Source organism: Euprymna scolopes, chromosome 46 (genome assembly GCF_053919585.1).
Source record: "Euprymna scolopes isolate OS-2025 chromosome 46, ASM5391958v1, whole genome shotgun sequence".
Classification (NCBI taxonomy): domain Eukaryota; kingdom Metazoa; phylum Mollusca; class Cephalopoda; order Sepiida; family Sepiolidae; genus Euprymna; species Euprymna scolopes.
The window spans coordinates 140572330-140584157 of NC_136527.1; positions in this window are offsets into that span (position 1 = coordinate 140572330).

Sequence of the window (11828 nt, forward strand, 5' to 3'; positions counted from 1 at the left end):
ACCATGCAAGATACAATTTTTTTCATGTGTTGTTGTTCATACAAGTTGAGATTAATAATGTAGTTTAAAAAAAAGACGCTTAGCCTAACCCTAAGCCTATCCTTAAACCTAACCCTAACCTGAATCCTAACCCTAACCCTTACTCTAACCCTACCCTCAACTCAAACACTAACCATGCTAGATACAATTTAATCATGTGTTATTGTTCAAAGAAGTGTAGATTGATAATGTAGTGTAATAAAAAAAGATGCTTACCCTAACGCTAACCCTAACCCTACCCCTAACCCTAACCTGAATCCTAACCGTAACCCTTACTCTAACCCTAACCTCAACTCAAGCACTAACCATGCTTGATACAATTTAATCATGTATTATTGTTCATACAAGTGGAGATTAATAATGTAGTTTAAAAAACAAAGATGCTAACCCTTACACTAACCCTAACCTGAATCCTAACCCTAACCCTTACTCTAACCCTAAACTCAACCCAAACACTAACCATGCTAGATACAATTTTATCAGTTGTTGTTGTTCATACAAGTGGAGATTAATAATGTTGTTTTAAAAAAAGATGCTAACCCTAACCCTAACCCTAACCTGAATCCTAACCCTAACCCTTACTCTAACCCTAACCTCAACCCAAACACTAACCATGCTAGATACAAGTTTCTCATGTGTTATTGTTCATACAAGTGGAGATTAATAATGTAGTTTAAAAAAAAAGATGCTAACACTAACCCTAACCCTAACCTGAATCCTAACCCTAACCTTACTCTAACCCTAACCTCAACCCAAACACTAACCATGCTAGATACAATTTTATCATGGGTTATTGTTCATACAAGTGGAGATTAATAATGTATTTTAAAAAAAATGATGCTAACCCTAACCCTAACCTGAATCCTAACCCTAACCCTTACTCTAACCCTGACCTCAACCCAAACACTAACCATGCTAGATACAATTTTATCATGTGTTGTTGTTCATACCAGTGCAGATTAATAATGTAGTTTATAAAAACATGATGCTAACCCTAACCCTAACCCTAACCCTAACCTAGATCCTAACCCTAACCCTTACTCTAACCCTAACCTCAACCCAAACACTAACCATGCTAGATACAATTTTATCATGTGTTGTTGTTCATACAAGTGGAGATTAATAATGTAGTTTAAAAAAAAAGATGCTAACCCTAACCCTAACCCTAACCTGAATCCTAACCCTAACCCTTACTCTAACCCTAACCTCAACCCACACACTAACCATGCAAGATACAATTTTATCATGTGTTATTGTTCATACAAGTGGAGATTAATAATGTAGTTTAAAAAAAAGATGCTAACCCTAACCCTAACCCTAACCTGAATCCTAACCCTAACCCTTACTCTAATCCTAACCTCAACCCAAACACTAACCATGTTAGATACAATATTATCATGTGTTGTTGTTCATACAAGTGGAGATTAATAATGAAGTTTAAAAAAAAAGATGCTAACCCTAACCCTAACCCCAAACCTAACCCTAACCTGAATCCTAACCGTACCCCTTTATCTAACCCTAACCTCAACCCAAACACTAACCATGCTAGATACAATTTTATCATGTGTTGTTGTTCTTACAAGTGGAGATACTTAATGTAGTTTAAAACAAAAAATTCTAACCCTAACCTTAACCCTAACCCTAACCTGAATCCTAACCCTAACCCTTACTCTAACCCTAACCTCAACCCACACACTAACCATGCTAGATACAATTTTATCATGTGTTGTTGTTCATACAAGTGGAGATTAATAATGTAGTTTAAAAAAAAAGATGCTAACCCTAACCCTAACGCTAACCCTAACCCTAACCTGAATCCTAACCCTAACCCTTACTCTAACCCTAGCCTCAACCCAAACACTAACCATGCTAGATATAATTTTACCATGTGGTGTTGTTCATACAAGTGGAGATTAATAATGTAGTTTAAAAAAAAAGATGCTAACCCTAACACTAACCCCAACCTTAATCCTAACCCTAACCCTTACTCTAACCCTAACCTCAACCCAAACACTAACCATGCAAGATATAATTTTTTTCATGTGTTGTTGTTCATACAAGTTGAGATTAATAATGTAGTTTAAAAAAAAGACGCTTAGCCTAACCCTAACCCTATCCTTAAACCTAACCCTAACCTGAATCCTAACCCTAACCCTTACTCTAACCCTAACCTCAACTCAAACACTAACCATGCTAGATACAATTTAATCATGTGTTATTGTTCAAAGAAGTGTAGATTGATAATGTAGTGTAATAAAAAAAGATGCTTACCCTAACGCTAACCCTAACCCTACCCCTAACCCTAACCTGAATCCTAACCGTAACCCTTACTCAAACCCTAACCTCAACTCAAGCACTAACCATGCTTGATACAATTTAATCATGTATTATTGTTCATACAAGTGGAGATTAATAATGTAGTTTAAAAAACAAAGATGCTAACCCTTACACTAACCCTAACCTGAATCCTAACCCTAACCCTTACTCTAACCCTAAACTCAACCCAAACACTAACCATGCTAGATACAATTTTATCAGTTGTTGTTGTTCATACAAGTGGAGATTAATAATGTAGTTTATAAAAAAATGATGCTAACCCTAACCCTAACCTGAATCCTAACCCTAACCCTTACTCTAACCCTATACCTCAACCCAAACACTAACCATGCTAGATACAATTTTATCATGTGTTCTTGTTCATACAAGTGGAGATTAATAATGTAGTGTAAAAATAAAGATGCTAACCCTAAGCCTAACCCCAACCTGAATCCTAACCCTAACTCTTACTCTAACCCTAACCTCAACCCAAACACTAACAATGCTAGATACAATTTTATCATGTGTTGTTGTTCATACAAGTGGAGATTAATAATGTAGTTTAAAAAAAAAGATGCACACCCTAACCCTAACCCTAACCAAAATCCTAACCCTTACCCTAACCCTAACCTTAATCCTTACCCTAACCCTTACTCTAACCCTAACCTCAACCCAAACACTAACCATGCTAGATACAATTTTATCATGTGTTATTGTTCATACAAGTGGAGATTAATAATGTAGTTTAAAAAAAAAGATGCTAACCCTAACCCTAACCCTAACCTGAATCCTAACCCTAACCCTTACTCTAACCCTAACCTCAACCCAAACACTAACCATGCTAGATACAATTTTATCATGTGTTATTGTTCATACAAGTGGAGATTAATAATGTTGTTTAAAAAAAAGATGCTAACCCTAACCCTAACCCTAACCTGAATCCTAACCCTAACCCTTACTCTAACCCTAACCTCAACCCAAACACTAACCATGCTAGATACAAGTTTCTCATGTGTTATTGTTCATACAAGTGGAGATTAATAATGTAGTTTAAAAAAAAAGATGCTAACACTAACCCTAACCCTAACCTGAATCCTAACCCTAACCTTACTCTAACCCTAACCTCAACCCAAACACTAACCATGCTAGATACAATTTTATCATGGGTTATTGTTCATACAAGTGGAGATTAATAATGTATTTTAAAAAAAATGATGCTAACCCTAACCCTAACCCTAACCTGAATCCTAACCCTAACCCTTACTCTCACCCTTCCCTCAACCCAAACACTAACCATGCTAGATACAATTTTATCATGTGTTGTTGTTCATACCAGTGCAGATTAATAATGTAGTTTATAAAAACATGATGCTAACCCTAACCCTAACCCTAACCCTAACCTAGATCCTAACCCTAACCCTTACTCTAACCCTAACCTCAACCCAAACACTAACCATGCTAGATACAATTTTATCATGTGTTGTTGTTCATACAAGTGGAGATTAATAATGTAGTTTAAAAAAAAAGATGCTAACCCTAACCCTAACCCTAACCTGAATCCTAACCCTAACCCTTACTCTAACCCTAACCTCAACCCACACACTAACCATGCAAGATACAATTTTATCATGTGTTATTGTTCATACAAGTGGAGATTAATAATGTAGTTTAAAAAAAAGATGCTAACCCTAACCCTAAACCTAACCTGAATCCTAACCCTAACCCTTACTCTAATCCTAACCTCAACCCAAACACTAACCATGTTAGATACAACATTATCATGTGTTGTTGTTCATACAAGTGGAGATTAATAATGAAGTTTAAAAAAAAAGATGCTAACCCTAACCCTAACCCCAAACCTAACCCTAACCTGAATCCTAACCGTACCCCTTTATCTAACCCTAACCTCAACCCAAACACTAACCATGCTAGATACAATTTTATCATGTGTTGTTGTTCTTACAAGTGGAGATACTTAATGTAGTTTAAAACAAAAAATTCTAACCCTAACCTTAACCCTAACCCTAACCTGAATCCTAACCCTAACCCTTACTCTAACCCTAACCTCAACCCACACACTAACCATGCTAGATACAATTTTATCATGTGTTGTTGTTCATACAAGTGGAGATTAATAATGTAGTTTAAAAAAAAAGATGCTAACCCTAACCCTAACGCTAACCCTAACCCTAACCTGAATCCTAACCCTAACCCTTACTCTAACCCTAGCCTCAACCCAAACACTAACCATGCTAGATATAATTTTACCATGTGGTGTTGTTCATACAAGTGGAGATTAATAATGTAGTTTAAAAAAAAAGATGCTAACCCTAACCCTAACCCTAACCTGATTCCTAACCCTAACCCTTACTCTAACCCTAGCCTCAACCCAAACACTAACCATGCTAGATACAATTTTACCATGTGTTGTTGTTCATACAAGTGGAGATTAATAATGTAGTTTAAAAAAAAAGATGCTCACCCTAACACTAACCCCAACCTTAATCCTATCCCTAACCCTTACTCTAACCCTAACCTTAACCCAAACACTAACCATGCTTTATACAATTTTATCATGTGTTATTGTCCATACAAATCGAGATTAATAATGTAGTTTAAAAAAAAAGATGCTAACCCTAACCCTAACCCGAACCTGAATCCTAACCCTAACCCTAACCCAACCCTAACCTGAATCCTAACCCTAACCCTTACTCTAACCCTAACCTCAACCCAAACACTAACCATGCAAGATAAAATTTTTTCCATGTGTTGTTGTTCATACAAGTTGAGATTAATAATGTAGTTTAAAAAAAAGACGCTTAGCCTAACCCTACCCCTATCCCTACACCTAACCCTAACCTGAATCCTAACCCTAACCCTTACTCTAACCCTAACCTCAACTCAAACACTAACCATGCTAGATACAATTTAATCATGTGTTATTGTTCATACAAGTGTAGATTGATAATGTAGTTTAATTAAAAAAGATGCTAACCCTAACCCTAACCCTAACCCTACCCCTAACCCTAACCTGAATCCTAACCGTAACCCTTACTCAAACCCTAACCTCAACTCAAGCACTAACCATGCTTGATACAATTTAATCATGTGTTATTGTTCATACAAGTTGAGATTAATAATGTAGTTTAAAAAAAAAAGATGCTAACCCTAACCCTAACACAAACCCTAACTCTACTCCTAACTCTAACCCTAACCTGAATCCTAACCCTAACCCTTACTCTAACCCTAACCTCAACCCAAATACTAACCATGCTAGATACAATTTTATCATGTGTTGTTGTTCATACAAGTGGAGATTAATAATGTAGTTTAAAAAAAAAGATGCTAACCCTAACCCTAACCCAAACCCTAACTCTACTCCTAACTCTAACCCTAATCTGAATCCTAACCCTAACCCTTACTCTAACCCTACCATCAACCCAAACACTAACCATACTAGATATAATTTTATCATGTGTTGTAGTTCATACAAGTGGAGATTAATAATGTAGTTTAAAAAACAAGATGCTAACCCTTACCCTAACCCTAACCTGAATCCTAACCCTAACCCTTACTCTAACCCTAACCTCAACTCAAACACAAACCATGCTAGATACAATTTAATCATGTGTTATTGTTCATACAAGTGGAGATTAATAATGTAGTTTAAAAAAAAAAGATGCTAACTCTAACCCTAACCCTAACCTGAATCCTAACCCTAACCCTTACTCTAACCCTAACCTCAACCCAAACACTAACCATGCTAGATACAATTTTATCATGTGTTGTTGTTCATACAAGTGGAGATTAATAATGTAGTTTAAAAAAAAGGTGCTAACCCTAAACCTAACCCTAACCTGAATCCTAACCCTAACCCTTACTCTCAAACTAACCTCAACCTATACACTAACCATGCAAGATACAATTTTATCATGTGTTGTTGTTCATACAAGTGGAGCTAATTATGTAGTTTAAACAAAAAGAAGCTAACCCTAACCCTAACCCTAACCTGAATCCTAACCCTAACCCTTACTCTAACCCTAACCTCAACCTTAACACTAACCATGCTTGATACAATTTTATCATGTGTTATTGTTCATACAAGTGGAGATTAATAATGTAGTTTAAAAAAAAAGATGCTAACCCTTACCCTTACCCTAACCCTAACCTGAATCCTAACCTTAACCCTTACTCTAACCCTAACCTCAACCCAAACACTTACCATGCTAGATAAAATTTTATCATGTGTTATTGTTCATACAATTGGAGCTTAATAATGTAGTTTAAAAAACAAGATGCTAACCCTAACCCTAACCCTAACCTGAATCCTAACCCTAACCCTTACTCTAACCCTAACCTCAACCCAAACACTTACAATGCTAGATACAATTTTATCATGTGTTGTTGTTCATACAAGTGGAGATTAATAATGTAGTTTAAAAAAAAAAGATGCTAACCCTTACCCTAACCATAACCTGCATCCTAACCCTAACCCTAACCCTAACCTGAATCCTAACCCTAACCCTTACTCTAACCCTAACCTCAACCCAAGCACTAACCATGCTAGATACAATTTTATCATGTGTTATTGTTCATACAAGTGGAGATTAATAATGTAGTTTTAAAAAAAAGATGCTAACCCTAACCCTAACCCTAACCTGAATCCTAACCCTAACCCTTACTCTAACCCTAACCTCAACCCAAACACTTGCAATGCTAGATACAATTTTATCATGTGTTGTGGTTCATACAAGTGGAGATTAATAATGTAGTTTAAAAAAAAAAGATGCTAACCCTAACGCTAACCATAACCTGCATCCTAACCCTAACCCTAACCCTAACCTGAATCCTAACCCTAACCCTTACTCTAACCCTAACCTCAACCCAACACTAACCATGCTAGATACAATTTTATTATGTGTTGTTGTTCATACAAGTGGAGATTAATAATGTAGTTTAAAAAAAAAAGATGCTAACCCTAACCCTAACCTTAATCCTAACCCTACACCTTACTCTAACGCTAACCTCAACCCAAACAATAACCATGCTAGATACAATTTTATCATGTGTTGTTGTTCATACAAGTGGAGATTAATAATGTAGTTTAAAAAAAAGATACTAACCCTAACCCCAACCCTAACCCTTACCCTAACCTGAATCCTAACCCTAACCCTTACTCTAACCCTAACCTCAACCCAAACACTAACCATGCTAGATACAATTTTATCATGTGTTGTTGTTCATACAAGTGGAGATAATTACTGTAGTTTAAAAAAAAAAATGCGAACCCTAACCTAACCCTAACCCTAACCCTAACCTGAATCCTAACCCTAACCCTTACTCTAACCCTAACCTCAACCCAAACACTAACCATGCTAGATACAATTTTATCATGTTTTGTTGTTCATACAAGTGGAGATTAATAATGTAGTTTAAAAAAAAAGATGCTAACCCTAACCCTAACCCTAACCCTAACCTGAATCCTAACCCTAACCCTTACTCTAACCCTAACCTCAAACCAAACACTAACCATGCTAGATCCAATTTTATCATGTGTTGTTGTTCATACAAGTGGAGATTAATAATGTAGTTTAAGAAAAAGGATGCTAACCCTAACCCTAACCCAAATTCTAACCTTAATCTTAACCCTAACCTTACTCTAACCATAACCTCAACCCAAACACTAACCATGCTAGATGCAATTTTATCATGTGTTGTTGTTCATACAAGTGGAGATTAATAATGAAGTTTAAAAAAAAAGATGCTAACCCTAACCCTAACCCTAACCTGAATCCTAACCCTAACCCTTACTCTAACCCTAACCTCAACCCAAACACTAACCATGCTAGATACAATTTTATCATGTGTTGTTGTTCATACAAGTGGAGATTAATCATGTAGTTTAAAAAAAAGATACTAACCCTGACCCTAATCCTAACCCTAACCTGAATCCTAACCCTAACCCTTACTCTAACCCTAACCTCAACCCAAACACTAACCATGCTAGATACAATATTATCATGTGTTATTTTTCATACAAGTGGAGATTAATAATGTAGTTAAAAAAAAAAGATGCTAACCCTAACCCTAACCCTAACCTGAATCCTAACCCTTACCTTACCCTTACCCTTACCCTAACCTCAACCCAAACACTAACCATGCTAGATACAATTTTATCATGTGTTGTTGTTCATACAAGTGGAGATTAATAATGTAGTTTAAACAAAAGATACTAACCCTAACCCCAACCCTAACCCTTACCCTAACCTGAATCCTAACCCTAACCTTACTCTAACCATAACCTCAACCCAAACACTAACCATTTTAGATGCAATTTTATCATGTGTTGTTGTTCATACAAGTGGAGATTAATAATGAAGTTAAAAAAAAAGATGCTAACCCTAACTCTAACCCAAACCTGAATCCTAACCCTAACCCTTACTCTAACCCTAACCTCAACCCAAACACTAACCATGCTAGATACAATTTTATCATGTGTTATTGTTCATACAAGTGGAGAATTATAATGTAGTTTTAAAAAAAAGATTCTAACCCTAACCCTAACCCTAACCTGAATCCTAACATAAACTCTTACTCTAACCCTAACCTCAACCCAAACACTAACCATGCTAGATACAATTTTATCATGTGTTGTTGTTCATACAAGTGGAGATTAATAATGTAGTGTAAAAAAAAAGATGCTAACCCTAACCCTAACCCTAACCTGATTCCTAACCCCAACCTTACTCTAACACTAACCTTAACCCAAACACTAACCATGCTAGATACAATTTTATCATGTGGTTTTGTTCATACAAGTGGAGATTAATAATGAAGTTTAAAAAAAAAGATGCTAACCCTAACCCTAACCCTAACCTTAATCCTAACCCTAACCCTTACCCTAACCCTTACCTCAACCCAAACACTAACAATGCTAGATACAATTTTATCATGTGTTGTTTTTCATACAAGTTGAGATTAATAATGTAGTTTAAAAAAAGAATATGCTAACCCTAACCCTAACGTTAACTCTACCCCAACCCTAACCCTAACCTGAATCCTAACCGTAACCCTTACTCTAACCGTAACCTCAACCCAAACACTAACCATGCTAGATACAATTTTATCATGTGTTGTTGTTCATACAAGTGGAGATTAATAATGTAGTTTAAAAAAAAAAGATGCTAACCCTAACCCTAACCCTAACCTTACTCCTAACCCTAACCCTTACTCTAACCCTAACCTCAACCCAAACACTAACAATGCTAGATACAATTTTATCATGTGTTGTTGTTCATACAAGTTGATATTAATAATGTAGTTTAAAAAAAAAGATGCTAACACTAACCCTAACCCTTACCCTAACCCTAACCCTTACCTGAATCCTAACCCTAACCCTTACTCTAACCCTAACCTCAACCCAAACACTTACCATGCTAGATACAATTTTATCATCTGTTGTTGTTCATACAAGTGGAGATTAATCATGTAGTTAAAAAAAAAAGATGCTAACCCTAGCCCTAACCCTAACCTGAATCCTAACCCTAAACCTTACTCTAACCCTAACCTCAACCCAAACACTAACCATGCTAGATACAATTTTATCATGTGTTGTTGTTCATACCTCAACCCAAACAGTAACCATGCTAGATACAATTTTATCATGTGTTGTTTTTCATACAAGTGGAGAATTATAATGTAGTTTAAAAAAAAAGATGCTAACCCTAACCCTTACCCTAACCCTAACACTAACCTGAATACTAACCCTAACCCTTACCCTAACCCTAACCTCAACCCAAACAGTAACAATGCTAGATACAATTTTATCATGTGTTGTTGTTCATACAAATGGAGATTAATAATGAAGTTAAAAAAAAAAGAGGCTAAGCCTAACCCTTACCCTAACCCTAACACTAACCTGAATACTAACCCTTACCCTTACCCTAACCCTAACCTTAACCCAAACACTAACCATGCTAGATACAATTTTATCATGTGTTGTTGTTCATACAAGTGGAGATTAATAATGTAGTTTAAAAAAAAAGATGCTAACCCTAACCCTAACCCTAACCTGAATCTCAACCCTTACCCTTACTCTAACCCTAACCCTAACCCGAATCCTAACCCTAACCCTTACTCTAACTTTAACCTCAACCCAAACACTAACCATGCTAGATACAATTTTATCATGTGTTGTTGTTCATACAAGTGGAGATTAATAATGAAGTTTAAAAAAAAAGATGCTAACGCTAACCCTAACGCTAACCCTCACCTGAATCCTAACCCTAACCTTTACTCTAACCTTAACCACAACCCAAACACTAACCATGCTAGATACAATTTAATCATGTGTTGTTTTTCATACAAGTTGAGATTAATAATGTAGTTTAAAAAAAGAAGATGCTCACCCTAACCCTAACGTTAACCCTACCCCAACCCTAACCCTAACCTGAATCCTAACCGTAACCCTTACTCTAACCCTAACCTCCACCCAAACACTAACCATGCTAGATACAATTTTATCATGTGTTGTTGTTCATACAAGTGGAGATTAATAATGTAGTTTAAAAAAAAAGATGCTAACCCTAACCATAACACTAGCCCTAACCTGAATCCTAACCCTAACCCTTACTCTAACCCTAACCTCAACCCAAACAATAACCATGCTAGATACAATTTTATCATGTGTTGTTGTTCATACAAGTGGAGATTAATAATGTAGTTTAAAAAAAAAGATGCTAACACTAACCCTAACCCTTACCCTAACCCTAACCCTAACCTGAATCCTAACCCTAACCCTTACTCTAACCCTAACCTCAACCCAAACACTTACCATGCTAGATACAATTTTATCATCTGTTGTTGTTCATACAAGTGGAGATTAATCATGTAGTTTAACAAAAAAGATGCTAACCCTAGCCCTAACCCTAACCTGAATCCTAACCCTAAACTTTACTCTAACCCTAACCTCAACCCAAACACTAACCATGCTAAATACAATTTTATCATGTGTTGTTGTTCATACAAGTGGAGATTAATAATGTAGTTTAAAAAAAAGATGCTAACCCTAACCCTAACGCTAAACCTAACCCTGACCTGAATCCTAACCCTTACCCTTACTCTAACCCTAACCTCAACCCAAACACTAACCATGCTAGATACAATTTTATCATGTGTTGTTGTTCATACCTCAACCCAAACAGTAACCATGCTAGATACAATTTTATCATGTGTTGTTTTTCATACAAGTGGAGATTAATAATGTAGTTTAAAAAAAAAGATGCTACCCTAACCCTAACCCTAACCTTAATCCTAACCCTAACCCTTACTCTAACCCCAACCTCAACCCAAACACTAATCACGGTAGATACAATTTTATCATGTGTTGTTGTTCATACAAGTGGAGATTAATAATGTAGTTTAAAAACAAAGATTCTAACCCTAACCATAACACTAACCTGAATCCTAACCCT